This window comes from Panthera tigris, chromosome A2 (genome assembly GCF_018350195.1).
Source record: "Panthera tigris isolate Pti1 chromosome A2, P.tigris_Pti1_mat1.1, whole genome shotgun sequence".
Lineage (NCBI taxonomy): Eukaryota > Metazoa > Chordata > Mammalia > Carnivora > Felidae > Panthera > Panthera tigris.
The window spans coordinates 53686301-53705686 of record NC_056661.1 but is presented as its reverse complement, the minus strand read 5'-3'; positions in this window follow the sequence as shown (position 1 = coordinate 53705686).

Genomic DNA, 19386 nt, shown 5'->3' with positions numbered 1-19386 from the left:
GGTTAAGCGTCTGACTTCAGCTCAGGTCATGATCTCACAGTCTGTGAGTTCAAGCCCCGTGTTGGGCTCTGTGTTGACAGCTCAGAGCCTGGAGTCTGCTTCAGTTTCTGTGTCTCCCTCTCTCTTTGCCCCTCCCCTGCTCATGCTCTGTCTCTCTCTGTCTCAAAAATAAATAAAAACATTTTAAAAAAAAAAGAAAATCTTAAAAAAATAATTAAATAAAATAAAAAGTGGGAAGAGGGCTGCCAACTCTCCCTTGATAACTGAGGACAATAAAAACAACAAAAAACATCAACTTTCAGCATCATTTTGTGAAAGAAACAATAGTTTTACACCAAAAAAGCAGGGAAATTATCATCAGAAGCAAAATAAGGTTTTAAATGAATAAATGGAGCTTTATGAAAATGGTACTGTATGAAAATGCCCTTTTTCCTCAAATCACTGTGGTTTGGTAAAAAAAATCTTCTTTGGGAAACCATGAAACTAGAGAATTAAATTCCTGAGGACTTGTACATCCTTTTTTTTCTACTCGTGCTCTAAGACACCTCTCTCAATGAAGCTTAAGGCATTATTTCAGAAGAATAGTGACCTACGGGTAGGGAATGTTCTTTTAAAAAAATTTTTTTTAATGTTTACTTATTTTTGAGAGAGAGACAGACAGACAGAGCATGAGCAGGGGAGGGACAGAGAGAGAGAAGGAGACACAGAATCCATAGCAGGCTCCAGGCTCCGAGCTGTCAGCAGAGCCCGACGCGGGGCTCAAACTCACTAGCTGAAGTTGGATGCTTAACCAACTGAGCCACGCAGGCGCCCCTGGGAATGTTCTTGATAGTCACAACTGTGTTGTCTCTCGACACTCAGCTCTGAGCCTGACCCTGACATGGACACCCATGACATAGTTTTCCCCCTTTATTCCTCTTTTTCAAGGCTGTTTGGTTGTCCTGGATCCATGCAAGTTTTAGGAGCAGCTTGTCCAGTTCTGCAAAGAAGCCAGTAGGAATTCTAATAGGGTCGCAATTGCATCTGTAGATAAATTTTAAAAGCCTGGTGCTTCTTTTTTAGTGATTTATTACCTCTTTAACATTTATATTAGAAAAAAAAACATTACCCCAAATCTCAGCACCCAAAATCAACCATGGTTGATGTTTGGGTGTGTTTCCCATGAGCCTTTAGTGCACGAGTAATTTATTTTTACTTTGGGCCCTTTTCTCTTGCACTTATAATAAGGATTTTTCCATTATATAATAAAGATATTTCCATATGTATCTTTTCCAGCCACTGTGCTTTTCATGCTTTGCATGATAATCCCTCTGTATCTAGGTAATAATATCAATAGCTACTATCTGTTCAGCACTTCTTACCTGCTGAGTATGGAGCTATGTACTTCATGTATATCATATCATTTAATCTTCTTGGAAACCCCATGAGGTAGCGTCTCCATTTTATTTATTTTTTTTATTAAAAAAATTTTTTTTAACATTTATTTTTGAGAGAGAGACAGAGTGGGAGTGGGAGAGGGGCAGAGAGAGAGGGAGGCACAGAATCCAAAGCAGGCTCCAGGCTCTGAGATGTCAGCACAGAGCCTGACACAGGGCTCGAACCCACGAACCACGAGATCATGACCTGAGCTGAAGTCAGATGCTTAACCAACTGAGCCACCAAAGCACCCCCAGGATTTCCATTTAAGAGATGAGGAGAATGAAAAATGGTTTGTAAGGTTTTGATTTCATGCATTTGTGTACAACTTGCTTCTAAAGAGAGTCTACAATGTACAAGTCAGGTATTAATCAAATGTACAAATAGGACACAACTTTTCGTGATAGAAATATGAACTTACTGACTTGAGGATGGTGTGGTTATAGCCTCATTTTATGAGAAGGTTGGGTCTTTGTGGCTGGCTCTGGCACTGCCTGGCTGTGATTTTGGTCAAGACCTTCTCTGTCCCGGCCTCAGTGTCCTCAACTATAAAATGAGGATCACGGCAGTGCCCACCTCATGGTGTTGTGGCAAAGACTACATGAGATAATTGCATAAGATCTTTTTTTTTTTTTTTAAAGAATCATCCATGGGGTGCTTGGCAGGCTCATTTGGAAGATCATGTGACTCTTGATTTTGGGGTCATGAGTTTGAGCCCCACGTTGGGTGTCGAGATTACTTAAATAAATAAAACTTTAAAAAAATCATCCATAAAGGATTTTTATTAGTTGCCTAGTTTTATGTCTCATATATTATAATTATTACTTTATTAAAACCCCAGGATTTTTAAAAATCATAACGTTTGATTAAAACCCAACTCTCGGGTCGCCAGGGTGGCTCAGTTGGTTAAGCATCTGGCTTCAGCTCAGGTCATGATCTCACAGTTCATGAGTTCGAGCCCCACATCAGGCTTGCAGCTGACAGCACAGAGTCTGCTTCAGATCCTCTGTCCCCCTCTCTTCCCCTCCCCTGCTCTCTCTCTGTTTCTCTCTCAAAACTAAAATAAACTTAAAAATGTGTTTTAATTAAAAAAAAAAAAAACAACTCTTGATTTTGGCTCAGGTCTTGATCTTATGGTTTGTGAGTTCAAGCCCCACGTCAGGTTCCTTGCTGACAGGGCTGAGCCTGCTTGGGATTTTGTCTCTCCCCTGCTCTTGCTCTCTCTCAAAATAAATAAATAAACTTAAAAAAAGAAACACCTTATAATTGGAGGTTTTTCAGGTTTATATTATTTTATTTGAAGGCAATCCTTTGTTTGTTTATTTGTTTTTGCTTCTGTTTTTATTATTCAAGTATCGTTGATGCATAAAGTCTTCTACACAGTCTCTGGCACAGAGTAGGTTCTCAATAAGAACATGTTATTGGAAGGTCATTGATCAGACCAGGGCCTACATCAGATCTCTTAAGTCAGGCAGGCCAAGTCAGCCAGATGTAGAAAAATGGGAAATTGGGGTGAGGCAACCAGGAAAGCTGATACCTGACCAAAGGGGTCAGCTGCTGTCCAGCTTCACCCAGGCAGGAATAGCAGCTAAGTGGTACCAGCCAGAGCCAGTCAGGAAAATGGAACCACACCAGGTGTTTCAATAGAGAGATCTAATATAGGGGATATGTTAAACAGGCACAGGTGGGTTGAAAAGGCAAAGGGGGTCACTGAGGTATCACAGAGCCTAAGAGAGAGAAATAGGTAACGCCTAGGACTGGAGAACAAAAGAAACAGGTTTGAGATTTACAACCAAGAAGCTCAGGAGAGGGCCCCACAGAGCTGTGTCCCAGACCTCTGAGGAAGGGGCACTGCCTGGTAGGGCTGGTGTCCCTCAGGAGGCCTGATGAGGCTAGTTCAGGACCAGTGATGTCTGACCTCCAATCTCTGAACAGAAGCCAGATGTTTTTTGTTGGCAACTAATTTTTTTAAATTTCAAATTCTACTGTGGAAAATGGCTCCTCAAAAAAATTAAAAGTAGGGGCGCCTGGGTGGCTCAGTCAGTTGGGCATCCAACTTCAGCTCAGGTCATAATCTCATGGTTCATGAGTTCAAGCCCCGCATCGGGCTCTGTGCTGACAGCTCAGAGCCTGGAGCCCGCTTCGGATTCTGTGTCTCCCTCTCTCTCTGTTCTTCCCCCGCTCACAGTCTGTCTCTCTCTCTCAAAAATAAATAAAGATTAAAAAAAATAAAAAATAAATGTCAGTATTTCTTTAAAAAAATTAAAAGTAGAATTACCATGCAATCCAGCAATCCACTTCTGGGCACACACCTCAAAGAATTGAAAGCAGGGATTCAAAGAGATATTTGCACGTTCTGTTCATAGCATTATTCACAATTCTAAAAGGTAGAAGCAACCCAAGTGTCCGTCAGTGGATGAATGAATGAACAAAATGTGGTCTCTCCATAAATGGAATATTCTTCAGCCTTAAAACGGAAGGAAATTCTGACACGTGCTACGACATGGATAAACCTGGAGGGCATTACGCTAAGTGAAATAAACCAGTCATAAAAGGACAAAATATTATATGATTCCACTTATATGAGGTCCCTAGAGTAGTCAGATTTATAGGGACAGAAAGTAGAAAGGCCAGAGTCAGGGGCTGGCTGGGTGGGGGGAGTTGGGAATGGAAAGTTCATGTTTGATGGGTACAGTGTCACTTGGGAATGACGAAAAAGTTCTGGAATGGTTGGTGGTGATGTTTGCACAACAATGCAAAAAGTACTTGATGTCACTGAATGTGTACACTTAAAAATGGTTAAAATGTAAATTTTATGTTACGTGTGTTTTACCACAATTTTTTTAAATTCAAATTATTTGTGGCCAAACAAAGCTGGATCTGGCCTGCAGGCCATCTGCGTTGGGGGGGCTCTCCATAGTGTTAAGCTGGAGGTGCACACAGAGTGGGACCAGAGCAAGAACAAGGATACAATCATTTCTGCTCTGCTTTCCAATTTGTCCCCACAGTGCAGTTGGGGACATGAGTTCAGTTCTAGTTCTGCTGCTGGTAATCTTGGCCTCTCTGGCCCCAGGTGTCAAAGGAGGGGCTCAGGTGGGTCATGCCCTGGGAGAAAGCCCCCCCACTCTCTGGATCTCGGGGGGGGGGTGCTCTGTCTGCCCTAGAGGGTTGCCCTGCCCCAGGGACCCCAGCCCCCAGCACAGCTTTTGGACCTTCTCATTGCCCCTCTGCTCAGCTAGAGCTCCAGGCCAGGGCCAGGCCAGGGTCTGATTACACCTCAGGCGTCAAGCAGTTTCCCAGTGCAATGTGTGGTCTAAAAATAAAGCACTAAACCCTAAGCCCAGGAAGGCAGGATTGCAAGCGGAGGAGGGAGGGAGAAAGCACTTGGATCAGGGTGGAATTCGATCTCTGTTGCCCTGGATTCTGTGCGGTGCATTTCTGTTGTAACCACTGGAGAGAACATGGAGTTATGAGGATATTTTGAGTCCATTACAAGCCAGCTTGCTCTGGGAAGATAGAAGAGAAGCCGGAGAGGACTGTGGTAGTTGTTTGTCCCTTTCTTCTGACACAACCACAGGAATCCTCCGTCTACTCCAGAGGACGTGGGCCTGGACCAGAGATAGAGCCAGGGATGCTGCTCACTGAACTTGGGAAGCTGGGGAAAGCACTTGACACTGAGCTAGGCTTTGATGGGAGAGATGTAGGGAAGGGCCTTCCAGGCAGAGGGCAGAGTGTGGGCAAGGGCATAGGGGAATTAAAGAGGGTACATGTCTCTGAAGAAACAGGTAGTCGGTCCAGTGTGCTTGAGGCACATAGACTGCACATAAGAGTGAGGATTAGCGGGGCAACAGAGCATAAAGTAAATTGTCCCTTTTCTCCCAGCAGGACTTTGAGAGCCAGGATAAGGATTTAGCCCAAGGACACTGAGAAGCCATGGAAGGTTTGAGCTGAGGAATGGCACAGTGAGATTGCATTTTATTTTTTATTTATTTATTTTTTTTTATTTAAAAAAATTTTTTTTTAATGTTTATTTATTTTTGGGACAGAGAGAGACAGAGCATGAACGGGGGAGGGGCAGAGAGAGGGGGAGACACAGAGTCAGAAACAGGCTCCAGGCTCTGAGCCGTCAGCCCAGAGCCCGACGCGGGGCTCAAACTCACGAACCGCGAGATCGTGACCTGAGCTGAAGTCAGATGCTTAACCGACTGAGCCACCCAGGCGCCCCGAGATTGCATTTTAGAAAGATCACTCTGGCACCACTGTGCGGGTTGTGGAGTTCAAGAAAGTGAGCGTCACAGGGCCCCTGGGTGACTCAGTCGGTTAAGCATCTGACTTTTGATTTCGGCTTGGGGCATGATCTCACAGTTTCTGGGTGTGAGCCTGATGGAGGGTTCTGTACTGACTTTGTGGAGCCTGCTTGGGATTCACTCTCTCACCCTCTCTGCCCCTTCCCCACCCACGCCGTGTGTGTGTGTGTGTGTGTGTGTGTGTGTGTCTTAAAATAAATAAACAAACTTATTTAGAAGAAAGAAAGAAAGAAAGAAAGAAAGAAAGAAAGAAAGAAAAAATGAGCCTCATAGACCTTGAACTCCAAGGATTGTAACTGACAAGGGCTGTTCTGCTCCTTGTTTGCATCAAGGCCATGCTTCCCATGGGATGCTCCCAGCCAATGACAACACAAGGGGAATACTAAGGCAGGCCCATTCCTGGGAGACACAGGACTGCCTGACATCTGCCAGAACTTCCTCAGACAACCTGCCATACTAGACCCTTCCATCCAACCTTCCTTCCCTGTCTTCTTCACCTGGGCTAGATGGACATCACAGCCTGACAGCTCTCCCAGCCTTCCACTCCCACTTTTCTCTTGCACAGATGCTTCACCTAATAAAATCCTTCCATAGTTTATCCCATCCTGGCACTAGTATCCCAGAGGGCCCAGACTAACGGGGTGAAACTAGAAGCAAGGGATACCGGTAGCCACAGGAACAGAGACAAAGGGTGAATTTGAAGACATCTTAAAGGTCTAAACCACAGAATGTCTTCAAGTGTGTGCACCCACCCTTAGCCCCCTGGGTTTTCCTCAGGGTTCAAGCTCTTGACACCGAGCATGAGAAGTGTCTATGTCCATCTTTGTCTCCCCCACTAGACTCTGAGTTTGTCCAATAAATGAATGAGTGAGTGAGTGAATGAATGAATGAACAAATGAAGTGAAGGAAAAAGGAGAATCTGGGATGATCCTGGTGCTCTGGTTTGGGCCACTTGGTAGATGGTTGTAGTTAATTTTTGCAACTTGCTCCCCTGGTGTCTTTTGCCACTACAGTTTCCTCTGAAGAATAAACCTACACCCTTTTGTGCATCAAAGGACACTAACAAGAGAGTGGAAAGACAACCCACTGAATGAGAGAAAGTCTTTACAAATCACATATCCAATATACCCAGAATATATAAAGAACGCCTGCAATTCAACAAGAGCAAAAGCCCAATTCAACAATGGAGGGGGAAAAGGCAAAGGAATTAAATAGACATTTCTCCGAAGAAGATGTGTACAAATGGCCAGTGAGCCCGTGAAAAGGTGCTCAATATCTTTAGTCATTATGGAGTTGAAAATCAAAACCACAATGAGGTATCACTTCACACCCATTAGAATGCCTATTACATTAAAAAACAAAACAAAATAGGGGCACCTGGGTGGCTCAATCGGTCGGGCGTCTGACTTCGGCTCAGGTCATGATCTCACAGTTCACAAGTTCGAGCCCCGCGTCGGGGCTCGCATGTCTCTGAAAAACTGGTCATTTATTACAATATCATTATTGGGGCGCCTGGGTGGCTCAGTCAGACGTTTAACCAACTGAGCCACTCAGGCACCCCCTACACCTCCTTTTCTATAAAGTGAGTCCTTTGGACTAATGTGATATTTTCTTTTTTTTTTTTTAAACACAATTTGGGGCGCCTGGGTGGCTCAGTCGGTTAAGCGTCCAACTTCAGCTCAGGTCACGATCTCGCGGTCCGTGAGTTCCAGCCCCGCGTTGGGCTCTGTGCCGACAGCTCAGAGCCTGGAGCCTGCTTTGGGTTCTGTGTCTCCCTCTCTCTCTGCTCCTCCCCCACTCATGCTCTGACTGTCTCTCTCTCAGAAATAAATAAACATTTTTAAAAATTAAAAAAAAACGTAAAGTAACAAGTGTTGGTGAGGATGTGGGGCTGGACCATCTCCCAGACCTTCCTTGGGCATTGCTGGTCAGAACATAAAATGATGTAGCCACCGTGGAAAACAGTTTCATAGTTTCTCAAAAAGTTAAATACAGAATCCAGCAATTCTAGTCCTAGACATGTACTCAAAAGAAGTAAAAACAGGAATTCAAACAGGTACTTGTGCACCAATATTCATATCAGGATTATTCACTATGGCTAAAACATGGAAGCAGCCCAAGTGTCCATCCACTGAGGAAAGACTGGATAGACGAATGTGCTCCATCCATACAATGGGATATTATTCAGCCATAAAAAGGAAGGAAGTTCTGATACATGTACAACATGGATGAGCCTTAAAGACATAATGCTAAATGAAATAAACCAGTCATAAAAGGCCAAGCGTTGTATGACTCCACCGATATGAGATAACAGGAGGCAAGAGATGATGGTGGCTCGGATCTAGTTGCCATCCACTGAGACCAGACAGGCTGGGCTGGGAATGGGGAGATGGAATGTTGGGAAGAACAAGGTTCATACTGTAGCCTGTCAAGGTTGAGATGCTGACAGACATCCGGGTAAAAAATGTGGGTGGTTGAGTCTGTGAGTCTGGAGATCTAGGGGGAGGTCTGGGCTGGGGATACATGTTTGGGAGACATCAGCATGAAGATGAAATTCAAGGCCCCAGGACTGGATGAGATCCCCAAGACTGCAACTACAGGAAAGAATCACAACCCTCCCTGGAGAGGCCCCATCATCTTTTATTTGTTTTTACCCTCAACCTCTTGTTTTCCCAAATGGAGAGGTAGGGAAAGGGTGGTTTGAGAAGAGGAAATAATGTGTGCAAAGGCTGAGAGGCTCTCTGACATCTAGGTGGGCACATTGGGTACTTCTAAAGAGGTCAGAGATCAGCGGTATGAGGGGAGTGGCTGGAAATACCGTGGCGGGGCAATGGGAGGGCCAGATATCAAAGGGCCTTGACTGAGGAGGACCTGGGGCTTTTCCTGATGGCCGTGGGGAGCCATAGAAAGGAATTGCAGGGAGAGGGATGTGAAGCATTCAGCTCTGAGGTTTGGAGAGCCCCCTCTGACTATAGAGTGGGAATAGGCTGGTCGAAGCCTGGGTGAGAGGAAACTGACACCGAGGAGGAAAGATATTGGCCCAGAGGACATGGGTAGTCCTGAGCTGTGGGAGGACTAGGGGCAGGCAAAGGATCAGACGACAGCAGGCTGGTGCTCCCTCAGTGACTCGGCCACTGAGCAAAGAATTCTGGGAGGATGCCCTACCCACTGGGAAAGGCTCAAGGCTACTGAGCACAGGCCCTGACCCATCCCAGCCTAGGAGGCCGAGCTGATGGTCAGAGTGGACCAGTGAGGGTTACTGCAGAGACAACCCCAGCTGTAGCAGTTGTCCCCAGATCTGGCCTGGGGAGGAAGAGGACTGGGCCTCCTGAAGGAAGCCCAGGCCCTGTCAAGATGTCCTGTGTGCCTTCAGTCAAGTCCTTGCCCCTCTGTGGACCGCAGTTTCCTCACCTGGAAAATAGGCTTCCAAGAGAATGCAAATTTTCTAGGGGAGAAGCAAAGAATGGGGCTCAAAAAGGCTTCTTGCAAAGTGGCAAAGTGGAAAGGAGCTGGCTTCTTTCTTTCTTTCTTTTTTTCTGAGGGGGGGAGCAGTGCAAGTGAGCGAGAAGCAGAGAGAGAGAGAGAGAGAATCCCATGAGGGGCAGAGAGAGAGGGAAAAATAAAGGCAGAAAGAGGGAAAGAGAATCCCATGCAGGCTCTGCATTGTCAATGCAGAGCCCAAGGCAAGACTTGAGCTCACCGGAAGTGGGGCTGGAACTCACAAACCTGCAAGATCCTGACCAAGTCAAAGTCAGATGCTTAACTGACTGAGCCACTCAGGCACCCCAAGAAGCTGGTTTCTAATTCTGACTGGCTGTGTGACTTTGGGCAAGTTACTTCATCTTTCCCAGCCTTGACTTCCTCATCTGTGAAATGGGATGATAATATTATTACTATCTCATAGAGCAGTTGTGGGAATAAATGAGGGGCACTTATAGTCCTTGGCACCCAGTAGGGGCTCAACCAAGGTTAAAAATGCACCATTCCTTCACCTCTAACATGGCCCTTACAGGAGAGAACAGGGCCCAAGAGGTGGGCCTTTGCAGATTTAAGACTGCAGCGAGAGGGTGGCCTGTGGGGCTTCAGGGGACCCTGGGTAATCTGAGAATTGGGAGGGGAGCCTGGGGTGGAAGGAGGAGCAAGGAGAGAGAAGAGTGTCTGGGAACTGTAGGGGGCAGGGTGGGGAGTGATCTCACCTCCAGAAGGCAACTCCAGTACAGGGGTATCTGAGGGAGGAAGAGAGAGGGGACCTGCCTGCCCCATCTACCAAGCCAGTGGCCCATTCTCAGCATCAGTAAGTCGGACAGGGATACAGCAAGGATGCCTGGGTCCCAGGAGGTGAATTTAAGGAATCTTGTAAGTTTCAGAAAGCAAAGTAAACGCTGGTTTGGAATAGTCTGGAGTAGTTGTGTATAGTTGTAACTTGATTGTTCTTACTGCTGCAGAGTGGGAGCTCTCCAAGCATGGTCCTGGACCCAATGCCAATCATCACCACCACCACCGTCATCATCATCTCTGTACTTGTTAGAAATGAGATGTCTTGGGGTGCCTGGGTGGCTCAGTCTGTTAAGCATACAACTTCGGTTCAGGTCATGATCTCACTGTTCATGGGTTGGAGCCCCCACCAGGCTCTGTGCTGACAGCTGGGAGCCTGGGGGCTGCTTCAGATTGTGTCTCCCTCCTTCTCTTCCCCGCCCCAGCTCATTCTCTCTCTCTGTCTCAAAAATAAATAAACATTAAAAAAAAAAAGAAAGAAAGAAAGAAATGAGATGTCTTGGGCCCTTCTCCAGACCTATTGAATCACAAACTCTGTGGGGTGAGGTCTGCAATCTGTATATGTGATTGTTATTTTTATTCTTTTTAAATGTTTATTTTTGAGAGAGAGAGAGAGAGCAGGGGAGGGGCAGAGAGAGAGGAGGACACAGAATCCAAAGCAGGCTCCAGGCTCTGAGCTGTCAGCACAGAGCCTGATGCAGGTCTTGAACTCATGAGTTGTAAGATCATGACCTGAGTGGAAGTCAGACGCTTAACCTGACTGAGTCACCCAGGCGCCCCTGCATATGTGATTTTTAAACACCATTGAAATATAATTCACATGGCATACAATTCATCCATTTAAAGGTATAACTTGAGGTGCCTGGGTGGCTCAGTCGGTTAAGCTTCTGAATCTTGATTTTGGCTCAGGTCACGATCCCACAGTTCATGGGAATTCCTGCTTGGGATTCTGTCTCTCCTCTCTCTCCTCTCTCTCTTTGCCTCCCTCTCTGTCTCTTTCAAAATAAATAAATAAACTTTAAAAAAAATTTAAAAATAAAATAAGGGTATAACTCAATAGCTTTGGTTGTAGTCCCCGAGTGATGCACAATTATCATAATCTAGTATAGAACCTCTTCATCACCCCCAACGAAAACCTTGTCAGCAGTCACTCCCCATTTCCCTTTCCCTCAGCCCATGGCAACCATAATCTACTTTCCGCCTCGATGAATTTGTCTATTCTGGACATTTCATATACACAGAACTATATAATGGGTGGCCTTTTGCATTTGGTTCCTTTCACCTAGCATAATGTTTTCAAGATTCATCTATGCTGTACTGTGTGTCAGCACTCCATTCCTTTTCATGGTGGAATAATAGTCCATTGTATGGACTATTTTGTTTATATGTTGTTCTGTCGATGGGCACTTGGGCCATTTCCACTTTTTGGCTGCGATGAGTAATGCTGCCGAGCATTTGTGTACAAGTGTGTAGTTTTGTGGTTTTTTTGGTTTTTGTTCTAGTTTTAATTTTTTTTAACGTTTATTTATTTTTGAGACAGAGAGAGACAGAGCATGAACGGGGGAGGGTCAGAGAGAGAGGGAGTCACAGAATACGAAACAGGCTCCAGGCTCTGAGCGGTCAGCACAGAGCCCAACGCAGGGCTCGAACTCACGGACCGCGAGATCATGACCTGAACCGAAGTCGGATGCTTAACCGACTAAGCCACCCAGGCGCCCCTGTTTTAGTTTTAATTTAATTTTATTTGGTTTTTTATTGTGTTACTTTTTAAAACGTGTTTATTTATTTTAGAGAGAGAGAGAGAGGGACAGAGTGCGAGCAGGGGAGGGGCAGAGAGCGAGGGAGACACAGAATCCAAAGCAGGCTCCAGGCTCTGAGCCATCAGCACAGAGCCCAACGCAGGGCTTGAGCTCATGAGCCATGAGGTCATGACCTGAGCCCAAGTCGGGACACTTAACTGACTTGGCCACCCGAGCGCCCCTATTTTTTTTACTTTTTAATTTAAGTTAGTCAGCATATAGTGCAATAATGATTTCAGGAGTAGATTCCAGCGATTTCGTGTACCAGTTTTTAGGTGGACACAAAGCCCCCCACGTGATTCTGAAGCATGCTCAAATTTGAGAGGCACTGCTGTGGAGTATTCTCTTGGGCGAGCATGTCACAGTTTATCTCTTCTGTTCCTGATGAACGTTTTGGTGGTTTCCAGTGTTTGGCTGTTGTGATGATGATGCTATGAACATTGTGCATGTCCTTCCTGGTGCAGGGATTCCTGGTGTGGAATTGCTGGTTCAGAATGTGCATATATTGAACTTTCCTACGTTAAACCACACTCCTTTCCCAAGTGGTTGACAAATTATCCTCTGACACATCCAGTGACATTATCAGGTTACCAACACTTGGTGTTGATGTCTCTTTATTTTAGTTTTAAGTGTGTTTTTGTAAGTTTATTTATTTAAGCAATCTCTACACCCAACATGGAACTTGAACTCACGACCCTGAGATCAAGAGCCCCATGCTCCCCTGATTGAGCCAGCCAGGCGCCCCATTGATGGCTTTTTAATTTGGGCCAATATGTTAGGCATAGAATGTTATCCTGTTGTGTTTTAATTTGCATTTTCTTGTTTGTTAATGAGATTAAGCACTTTATTAGTTTTTTTAACATATTTAGTATCCTTTTGAATTTCCCCTTTTGGGAAGAGCTGGATCAAGTTTTTAGCCCATTTTTTCTCTGTCGGTTTGTTTACCTTTTTTCTATTGATTGTAAGAATTCTCGATGTATTTTCTTTGAATATTTTTATTTATTTTTGAGACAGAGAGAGAGAGCATGAGCAGGGGAGGGGCAGAGAGAGAGAGACACACACAGAATATGAAGCAGGCTGCAGGCTCTGGAGGTGTCAGCACAGAGCCTCACGGGGGGCTCGAACTCACAGACCGCGAGATTGTGACCTGAGCTGAAGTCAGACGCTCAACCGACTGAGCGACCCAGGTGCCCCTCTCGGTGTATTTTTGATGCTATCCTTTGTCTAATATTTGGTGTCTAAATATGTATGTTTCAGTGATCTTCTCTCATCTTTTCACGTTTTATGGTGTTAAAATCTCTAATCTTATATTCAACAATCTCTTATCTCTAAAGGAACGAACAATGTATTGGATGGATTTGGGGCTTTAAAATGATGCTTTGGAAAACAGCATCACTACTGTGACATTCCTGCCTAAATATATAAACTGAATCTCATCATGGGGAAATATCTGGCAAACTCAGATCAAGGGACATTTTACAAAATAACTGATCCACATTCTTCAAAAGTGTCAATGTTATACAAGACAAAGGAGCTGTTACAGATTAATGGAGGCTAAAGAGATATCACAAGTGAATATAAACATGATCTAGAATTGTCTTCAGTTATAGAGGACATGATTGGGATCAATAAAACATTACCAATGTGTCACTATTAAGACATTATTAATGTATCACTGTTAGTTTCTTGGCTTTGATCACCCTACTGTGTCTATGTAAGGAAATGCCCTTGTTTTTAGTAAACACACACTGAAGGATTTAGGATAAAGAGGGATCATGTTTTCAAGTTGCTCTTAAATTCAGGAAAAATGTACTTAGGGAAGGATAAAATAAATGTGGTAATATGTTAACATTTGGGAATCTGGTGAAAGGGATTTGTTTTATTCTTGCAACTTCTCTTTATGTTTGAAATCATGTCAAAAAAAAACCAAAAAAAAAAAAAATCTACTCACCATAATAGCTGCTGAAATCCAAGATTAGCCAAGATCAGGAACTAGAGATTTCTGCTACAAACACAAATGACCCAAAAGAAAAGCACCAAAAAAAATTTTGAATAGGCACTTTGAATTAGAGGAAATGCCATTGGCCAATAAACATGAAATATGCTTTATCTCATTATCGGGAAGTAAATTAAAGAAATTAAACTAAATTACATTAAATATAAATAACTACAAACTAAAATAAATTACGCAAAATGACCATGAGATACCACTCCACAGCCCCCAGATTGGTGTCTGGCAATACCAGCTGTGGCCCCATGGAGCAGTGGGAATGACCTACTACTGGGGGGAGAGTACAGTTTTATTTATATAAAGTCTCCAAGTAGAAAGAACCAAAGCCATATTGATTATGGACACATATACAGGTAATAAAACTGTGAAGAAAAGCGATACACAGATCACTAAGCGTAGGCAAAGTGTTTAAACTGTAGAAAGAGCGTGACTGCGCAGGAAAGGAGGCAGGTGCAGGAGGTCTGAGGTACTGGTAGCGTTCTCCTTTGCCTGGGTGGTCGTTAACCTGCGTGTTTACTTTGTAACTATTTTCCAACTGGTGTGTCTATCTTGGATACCTTTATATGTATTATATTCCACTATAACAACGGTTTAAACCAAATCCTATATTAAAAACAAAAAGTAGGGGCATCTGCGTGGCTCAGTGAGTTAGTGCTGGACTTGAACTCAGGTCATGATCAAGCCCGGCTTCGGGCTCTGTGCTGACAGCTCAGAGCCTGGAGCCTGCTTTGGATTCTGTGTTACCCTCTCTCTTTGCCCCTTCCCCGCTCATGATCTCTCTCTTTCTCAAAAATCATTTAAAAAAAAAAAAAAAAAAAACAAAAAAAACAAAACCAACCAAAAAACTAATCTTTGCTCTTTGCTCAACTGAAGATACGATTACAGCATGTGGACACAAGAGGGAGCTCTAACCAGTGAGCAGCGGCGAAATGAGGTTTCCTAGCAACGGAGAAAAATATTAAAGAGGAAATTTGCCCAGAGTAGTTAACCTGTATTCTGGCTCCTGCACCTGCCAGGTCAGCCCCAGGTCTGTTTCTGGTACGTGGAGTGTCTCTATTGGGTCTAAGAGCGTCTCTGACCTTTCCTGATGGGTTCTTCTCCCAAACGCGAGGTCAAGTCTGCAGAGCTAGAGAGGCTGCGCCCTTGCGTGCCTGAACTTTGTTTTCTCCCCCATGTCAGATAATTACACCCTCAGGCCTTAATGGACGGCACTTCTCCATCAAGGCTACAAACGCGTCGTCGTGTTTCCCTCAAAAAACCGGAAGAGATTAAGAGGGGACTTTGCCCATAGCCTTGTAAGGCACCAGGTTGCAAAAGAAGAAGGCTTTCAAGATTTGGGTTGTGGTGAAAAGTTTTCTGGATTGTTGACAAAACAGAAGGTTTTACAATGACTAGGTAAATCTGATGCTAAGTTGGGTAATGGTGATGCACAGATGCAGAATATACTGTGTGAAAGAGCTTTCCCAACTTCATCTCAATTTCACAATTAGTCTGGTATCACTCCATTTTGTAGATGAAGAGACTGAGGCCCAGAGACGTTAATGGGGAGAGGTCCAGAGCTTTCCTCCCCAGCTCAATCTCCGGAAGAATAAATATTAGTTTATTTATTTATTTATTTTTAAACGTTTATTTATTTTTGAGACAGAGAGAGACAGAGCATGAACGGGGAGGGTCAGAGAGAGAGAGGGAGACACAGAATCTGAAACAGGCTCCAGGCTCCGGGCTGTCAGCACAGAGCCCGACGCGGGGCTCGAACTCACGGACCGCGAGATCGTGACCTGAGCCGAAGTCGGCCACTCAACCGACTGAGCCACCCAGGCGCCCCGATATTAGTTTATTTTGAAAAGAGAAGCTGTTCATTGTCTCCAACAATCAAAGAAATGACAATTTAAACAACAAGAAGTAATTTATTTTCTCTGTTAATTAGCAAAACTATTTTAAATCATGACATTTCTCACTGTTTGGAAACTGGCAGTCTTGTGCAATGTTAGTCTTAAAAGTGTTTCTATCCTTTGATCCGTCAACCTCACTTCTAAGAACCTATCCTAAGGGCATAATTTGAAATCTGGGGAGAGGTGTATGTGCAAATATTGGTGGCAGTATTATTTATGATGGCAAAAATTGAAAACAACACAGGGGAAAAGGTGACCAAGAGAACAAAGTAAAATTAATACCTCCATTAAAAAAAAAGATGATGATGGGGTGCCTGGGTGGCTCAGTCAGTTGAGCCTCTGACTTTGGTTCAGGTCATGATCTCACAGTTCGTGAGTTCGAGCCCTGTGTCAGGCTTTGGATTTTGTGTCTCCCTCTCCCTCTCTGCCCTTCCCTCCCTTGCATACACTCTGTCTCAAAAACAAACATTAAAAAAGAGAAAGAGAGAGAGATGATGATGATGGTGATGATTCTAGAGCCCATGGCATCACCAGAAATGCTACTGTGTAATATTAAATGAGAAAAAAAGGCAGCTGCAAAATGTCCTAGGCACTAATCAAGTTTATAAATACATAGCTTCCCATTGGTGTAGGGGTACAGATAAAGTGGGGGAAAGAAAAAACATAGGAGAGGCGGGAATGCTTTTTTTCTGTTTTGTTTTTTTTCTTAGCATTTTTTCTTCACTTAAACTCAGAGTTTCCTTTTTCTTCTTTTCACTTTTTTTTTCTTTTACTGGGTATCTTATGTCAGTTGGCAATGTAATGTTTACTTTAGGGAAGTCATAAAATATAAGAACATTGAAATATTTCCACTCAGAAAGAAACAATCTCTAATAACACCTTAGAGCAATGGTTCTTTTAAAAAAATTTTTTTTAATGTTTATTTATTTTTGAGAGAGAGAGATAGAGTGCAAGTGGAGGGGGGGCAGAGAGAGAGGGAGACACAGAATCCAAAGTAGGCTCCAGGCTCTGAGCACAGAGCCCAATGTGGCGCTCAAACCCACAAGCCGTGAGATCATAGCCTGAGCCAAAGTCCGATGCTTAACTGACTGTGCCACCTAGGAGCCCCTAGAGCAGTGATTCTTAAACTTGAACATGTAAACAGAATCACCAGGAAGACTTGTTAAAACTCACAGAGCTGGGCCCCACTGCAGAATTTCTGTGGGTGTGAGATGGGGCTCAAGAATTTACATTTTTTAAATGTTTTATTTATTTTTGAGAAAGAGAGAGAGAGCAAGAGAGGGAGGGGCAGAGAGATGGGGTGGGGGGAGACAAAAAATCTGAAATGGGCTTCATGCTGACAGCAGAGAGCCTGATGCAGGGCTCTAACTCACCAACTGCAAGATCATGACCTGAGCCGAAGTCAGAGGTTCAACCAACTGAGCCACCCAGGCGCCCCCAAGAGTTTACATTTTAAATAAGTTCCCAGGTGATGCTGATGCTGCCGGTCCCCAAGCCACACTTAGAGGACCACCGCCTTAGTGTATAGCCTTACAAAGTCTTTCTATGTGTCATGCCAATAAATTCCTCACCAAAATATGATGGGCATTTAGGTTGTTTTTCCAGGAGCATTCTCATAAGCTAAATCTTTGGTGCATCCTTAATGATTATCTGAATAATTACAATTGTCATAATAGTTAATTATCTTAATTATTAAAATTATTCAGATTAAGTTTCCAATTCTAGAAATGGAATCGTTGAGTCAAAACATGTGTGTGTTTAATTTGGGCTGGCAATTCTTTTGCCTCTTTTTTTTTTTTTTTTCCATCACGATCCTGGAAAAATCAAATGAGGAAACATCCTGGCATACAGCATTTGGAAATAAAGCTCATCCAAAAAGCGGCCAGGAATAAAAGCTAACAAAACTTTCTCAACTGGGTTTGATTTCCCACTCTTAAGAAATTAGGCAGAATTGGCCCCATTTGATCCCCAAGTTAGCCTTCTTAGGGGAACTTCCAACAAAAAGCGTGATGGGTGTGTATGGACATGTAGCAATTCAGTCAGATCTTGTTTTTCACTTTCCTAAATTCACTAATGACAGCTGTGGGCTGGATATCTCATAGGGTTAAATGCAAAAGCTTGTGAGTCAAACATTTGACAAAGTGGAAGGTTTCACAATAAATTATTATAACCCTCAAAGCTTCAGTTTCCTCATTTGCAAAGTGAGGCTGAGAATACTTTCTTCATAAGTCTCTATATAAGATCTAAATGATTCAGGAGGAGCAGTCACCATCTAGCCCCCTTTTTAATCCACTAATCTGCCCCATGCAAAAATCAAACTGCAGTCACTGTGTTGGATGAGGCAGCTTTACTAGACAGATTAACATAGCTTTAAGTTCATGGTATCCAACCACTGATCTGGCTTATATATTCTTTTTCATCCCCAATAGGAAAACAGATCCCAAAACAGTTCACTGTTACATGGGGCAGACAATGATACATGTTCACCATCTACCTCCAGGCTGTGTTCTCTCTCCTGCTCTCTGTCATAATAAAGGCTGAAGGAACTGGACCATCCGGACCTCAGTAAAACATCACATTGGTCTGTTCTGTTAGTGAAGTAGGGTTTGTAGGACTGGATAAAGAGGACGTGGCTCTATAGAGTAAGAGATAAACCCTACAAGGATGCAAGGACTCTAGAAGACAGGCTATTCAGCCTATTAAGTTTCAGGGGCTCACCACATTGGTGTGGTTTTGAAGGAGTGGTCTGGGGCCTGCTGAGATAGTCCCTGCAAAGTAAGGAACATGTGATCGTATCTTGTACCTCTCACCATTCAGAAGGAAGCGTAATACCTGGTAAATTTCTGCAGGCGGGAGTCAGCACATTTTACCCTAATGCAGCCTATTTTCTGAATGACATGGAAGGCTGTCATTTCCTGAGCAGATCCTCGTGGAAAAGGGCTCTGTAGTAGATCCAGGCCGGACTGCCGGCTTCTCTGCCTTCCAGGTCACATGGCCCAGAAGATCCTATGGTATTATATGTATCTGTGGTGGCAAAAGCTACCACATGTTTATGGCAAGCGCAGTGAAATAAACACGATCAGGACCCCTAGTGCTCTGGAGCAGAGCCATTCAATCAGCAACAGAGAATTATTGCCTTTTGAGAATCTCCTTTTGGGGTGGGCACTGGTAGAGACCTGACTGTGGAACATGAAGTGATCCTGTAGCCAGAATGGCCCATTACAAGCTGGGATCTGTCAGACCCCCCCAAGTCATAATGTCAGGTGGACTCGACAGCAATCCAAAGTAAGATGGTGCGTTTGGGATCAGGCACAAGCAGGGCCAGAGGTCACAAATAAGCTGCACAGGCAGGTGGCCTAGAACCCATGTCATCCACCAACGTTCCACCAACACCTCTCCTCCATCTCACACCCACTGCTGCATGAGGCTCCCTTCTGGCCAGCTGACAAGGAGGGAGAAGGCCACGCACGATTCACAGACAGGTCTGTTTGGTAGGTGGGGATAAGCTGAAAATGGAGGACAGGGACATTACAGCCTCACCCAGAGGTGACCTTTAAGACAAGAATGAGGTGAATCCTCCCAATGGGTAGGGCTTGGGGCAGTGCACTCGGGCATCCATTCTGTGGACAAGAGAAGTAGCCTGAGGTAAGAATAAATACAGACGATGGGCAGTGGCAAAAACAGGA